We start from the raw sequence: 5334 nt of genomic DNA on the forward strand, positions 1-5334 counted from the left end.
CACCGGACGGACTCACGGCCGGCTCTAGCTGGGTGTCATATATATATACGTCCCACGCTCATGCTGCCACTAGCGCGCAACAGAGTAGGGTGTCAATGACAACGACACAGCATTGAAACGAGCTACACAAGCCGGTCTCTCTTGATACCAATGTAAACGAGCATTAAGTTATCTTCAGACTGCCCGATATTTTCGTCCTTTGGACTTTCCCAACGATTCCTTTTTTTCTTTTTTTTTTACACCACAGCGAAGACTTGAGGAAGCGTGATTAGCACGCTCGCATCCCTCCCTGTCCTACTACAACTGTGTGTGTGTGTGTAAAGAAAGAAAAAAGAATACATTGGCTTTCTCTCTATCGAGAAGATGGCCTACGCAACGCAGATCAAAGGCCTAATACGTGTAATATAATACGCGTCTGGCCGTGTATAAATCACGCACGAATGATCTGGTCGGGCCCAACTCTTCTCGTACGCTTATTTTTCCGTGTTGAGGCACTATCATAAAATCACACAAACCCCAACACGTGTGTGTCTTGGAAGGAAGATGGCCTACGCAACGCAGATCAAAGGCCTAATACGTGTAGTACACACGTCTGCCGTGTAAATCACGCACGAATGATCTGGTCGGGCCCAACTCTTCTCCACCACACCACATCCCAACTTTGTACATTTTTATATATTTTTGTGCGTTGGGGCACCTTCATAATCACAAACCCCAACAACACATATATCTCTCTCTCTTTGAAAGATTTGTTGTGGCCTACGCAACGCAGATCAAAGGCCTAATACGTGTAGTACACACGTCTGGCCGTGTAAATCACGCACGAATGATCTGGCGGGCTCAACAATATCTTTTTTTTTTATATGAATTCTTATCCACAAACTAATCGAATTCATTTTCTCTCCTCCTCTCCTCTCTCTTTGAGATATATTGGAACATTGTAATGATCCTTCCGCAGGTTCACCTACGGAAACCTTGTTACGACTTTTACTTCCTCTAAATAATCAAGTTTGGTCATCTTCCCGGCATCATCGGCAATGCCGAAACATTGCCGCGCACCAGTCCGAAGACCTCACTAAATCATTCAATCGGTAGTAGCGACGGGCGGTGTGTACAAAGGGCAGGGACGTAATCAACGCGAGCTTATGACTCGCGCTTACTGGGAATTCCTCGTTCATGGGGAATAATTGCAAGCCCCAATCCCTAGCACGAAGGAGGTTCAGCGGGTTACCCGGGCCTTTCGGCCAGGGAACACACGCTGATTCCTTCAGTGTAGCGCGCGTGCGGCCCAGAACATCTAAGGGCATCACAGACCTGTTATTGCTCAATCTCGTGCGGCTAGAAGCCGCCTGTCCCTCTAAGAAGATTTGTTTGTACGTTGGTAGTAAAAACCCCACCGGCAGAAGCCGAGAGCCTTCGAGATACCATAATTACGTCTATTTAGCAGGCTAGAGTCTCGTTCGTTATCGGAATTAACCAGACAAATCGCTCCACCAACTAAGAACGGCCATGCACCACCACCCACCGAATCAAGAAAGAGCTATCAATCTGTCAATCCTTCCGGTGTCCGGGCCTGGTGAGGTTTCCCGTGTTGAGTCAAATTAAGCCGCAGGCTCCACTCCTGGTGGTGCCCTTCCGTCAATTCCTTTAAGTTTCAGCTTTGCAACCATACTTCCCCCGGAACCCAAAAGCTTTGGTTTCCCGGAAGCTGCCCGCCGAGTCATCGTAGGAACTTCGGCGGATCGCTAGCTGGCATCGTTTATGGTTAGAACTAGGGCGGTATCTGATCGCCTTCGAACCTCTAACTTTCGTTCTTGATTAATGAAAACATTTTTGGCAAATGCTTTCGCTTCTGTCCGTCTTGCGACGATCCAAGAATTTCACCTCTAACGTCGCAATACGAATGCCCCCATCTGTCCCTATTAATCATTACCTCGGGGTTCCGAAAACCAACAAAATAGAACCGAGGTCCTATTCCATTATTCCATGCACACAGTATTCAGGCGAAGGTAGCCTGCTTTGAGCACTCTAATTTGTTCAAAGTAAACGTACCGGCCCACCTCGACACTCAGTGAAGAGCACCGCGATGGGATATTAGTTGGACCGCCCCGTGAAGAGCAAAGCCCACCGGTAGGACGTACCACATAATGCCAGTTAAACACCGCGAGCGATGAACCGACACTGTGACACACAGATTCAACTACGAGCTTTTTAACCGCAACAACTTTAATATACGCTATTGGAGCTGGAATTACCGCGGCTGCTGGCACCAGACTTGCCCTCCAATGGATCCTCGTTAAAGGATTTAAAGTGTACTCATTCCGATTACGGGGCCTCGGATGAGTCCCGTATCGTTATTTTTCGTCACTACCTCCCCGTGCCGGGAGTGGGTAATTTGCGCGCCTGCTGCCTTCCTTGGATGTGGTAGCCGTTTCTCAGGCTCCCTCTCCGGAATCGAACCCTGATTCCCCGTTACCCGTTACAACCATGGTAGGCGCAGAACCTACCATCGACAGTTGATAAGGCAGACATTTGAAAGATGCGTCGCCGGTGCTATAAGACCATGCGATCAGCACAAAGTTATTCAGAGTCACCAAAGCAAACGATGGACGAGTGTAAACACCCGCCACCGATTGGTTTTGATCTAATAAAAGCGTTCCTACCATCTCTGGTCGGAACTCTGTTTTGCATGTATTAGCTCTAGAATTACCACAGTTATCCAAGTAAATTTTAGTACGATCTAAGAAACCATAACTGATTTAATGAGCCATTCGCGGTTTCACCTTAATACGGCATGTACTGAGACATGCATGGCTTAATCTTTGAGACAAGCATATGACTACTGGCAGGATCAACCAGGGAACTATACAATATGTATATATAAAATGGACAAAATTTAAATCCTTTTCCATCGTCGCCTGTTTCATATATATATGTCAGGTCGACACACCACTTTTCTCTTTCAAATATGTACAAGTTTTGCCACATTCCGCGCTTGTAACATATCTTCTTTAACGCTCAATTTCTTTCATTTTTCTACCATACAGATATTTTACCGTACGCCCAAAAACGTACGTATTATATTTTTGTTCTATCATAAAATCACATTTTTCTACGTACGCCAGCTTCGTACGTTTCTATCTTTGCCTTCATAAAATCACAAGATAATTTTATCTTCAAGAGTCTCGCTATTAACATCTTGTAAGATAAATGTACGTCCCAGCTAAAACGTACAAATACTTCAAGTTAAGTAATAATATATCATCGCTATTGACAAATTTTTAAGATCCAAGACACAGTTCTCTCTATATGTTTTAATATTTTTTATGTACTCAAATATATTCAAAGGAAAAAGTACATGGGTGATGCCATAGTCGTGGAAGCGCGTACGCTCACGCTGATCTTCTGACCGCCGGAAGCACGAAACCTCTGATCTGGGCAAAATCGGCAAGCCGAGGAAGAACGGACAGGACACATGCTGGACTGGCGAGAAAGCGTGTTCTTCCGCTCGCGCTAGGCATTTCGATTTCTGACACCTCTTGATTTAAAAAATCAGTTTTTTGATAGTTTTCTCTCTCCACTGGGCTATTCATTTTAGCCACAGTTTTCAATTGGTACGATTTGCTTCCAAATCTTACAGATGCATTTTAAAAAATTTTTCCATCGCTCGGACAGAAGAGTCGATTGCTCAGTGAGTACGAGTATACATACAAAGTGCATACGGGTAACCAACCCCGTAGGGCTTGCCACATATGGGCCATTCGGTCAAAGACACCGACCCGTGGCCACGCTGTGTGGAGAAAAGTCCGTAACGTAAACGGCACGAAACAGTCAGGACCGAAGCCCCGAAGGAGCTCTGAGACAGCTTCTCGACCGAGATCGTAGAATTGGCCCAAAACCCGCTCTGCTCCGTCCGCCTCGCACGGACCGTGTATCTCTTATAGATACCGAACGGCCGGCAAGGACGCCGGCGCCGCCGGCCGAATAGCACGCGCGCTTATGAGTGTAAACCGCCGCGGCAACAGACCGCCCGGCCGTGCTGTTGTAACATAGCGCGTGAACGAACGAAAAAAAAATTTATAGTAAACATTAAAATAAATTACACTACCGTAAACTAGACAAAAAATTACACATTTTTTCCCAATATGAAAATTTTCACAAACTTTTCAAAGTCCCATCGCATCGAGTAAACTTTTTTAATAACGCTTCCGCACGATTCTAAATGCTTAATCCATATGTGAAATCGTTCACTGATCACGAATATCGTATTTAAAAAAATTACAAAAATTTATTTTTCCAAATAATCAAAAAAAACCGAAAAATCACAAGAGTAAAGTACCATTATTTTAAACAATATGTCGTTCTAAATGCTTAATCCCTATGTAAAAAAGTTATCTAAGCAAGAATATGTAATTGAAAAAAATTAGAAAAATTTATTTTAGCCGTAAATCGAAAATAATGGGGACACCGGAGCTGTTCGAAGCGCCGAGACGCGCCGCGTACGGCCGAATATTTTCCAAGTCCCAACGTACCGATCAAGAGTAAAGTACCATTTTCCTACATTAGATTTCGTTCTAAATGCTTAATCCCTATGTAAAAACGTTAGTTAAGCAAGAATATCGTATTTTTAAAAAAATCTAATGATAGGATTTCCCAGAAAATTGAAAAAACCGTAAAATGTCAAGAGTAAAGTGCCATTTTCTGACATTAGATTTCGTTCTAAATGCTTAATCCCTATGTAGAAACGTTAGTTAAGCAAGAATATCGTATTTTTAAAAAAATCTAATGATAGGATTTTTCAGAAAATTGAAAAAACCGTAAAATGTCAAGAGTAAAGTGCCCTTATTTTAAACAATGTATCGTTCTAAATGCTTAATCCCTATGTAAAAAAGTTATTTTAGCAGGAATATGTTATTGAAAAAAATTAGAAAAATTTATTTTAGCCGTAAATCGAAAATAATGGGGACACCGGAGCTGTTCGAAGCGCCGAGCGCGCCGCGTACGCCCGAATATTTTCAAAGTCCCAACGTACCGATCAAGAGTAAAGTACCATTTTCCTACATTAGATTTCGTTCTAAATGCTTAATCCCTATGTAAAAACGTTAGTTAAGCAAGAATATCGTATTTTTAAAAAAATCTAATGATAGGATTTTCCAGAAAATTGAAAAAACCGAAAAATGTCAAGAGTAAAGTGCCATTTTCTGACATTAGATTTCGTTCTAAATGCTTAATCCCTATGTAGAAACGTTAGTTAAGCAAGAATATCGTATTCTTAAAAAAATCTAATGATAGGATTTTTCAGAAAATTGAAAAAACCGTAAAATGTCAAGAGTA

General features: G+C 42.7%; 1 non-coding gene across 1 annotated transcript; it reads right to left on the minus strand.

Moving 5' to 3' along the window:
- Positions 1 to 941: 941 nt before the first annotated feature.
- LOC143262347 (small subunit ribosomal RNA) lies at positions 942 to 2862 on the minus strand. Its single transcript, XR_013036189.1, has one exon. It is a non-coding gene; the product is annotated as a small subunit ribosomal RNA (ribosomal RNA).
- Between the last annotated feature and the right edge of the window lie 2472 nt (positions 2863 to 5334).

This window comes from Megalopta genalis, unplaced genomic scaffold (assembly GCF_051020955.1).
Source record: "Megalopta genalis isolate 19385.01 unplaced genomic scaffold, iyMegGena1_principal scaffold0114, whole genome shotgun sequence".
Lineage (NCBI taxonomy): Eukaryota > Metazoa > Arthropoda > Insecta > Hymenoptera > Halictidae > Megalopta > Megalopta genalis.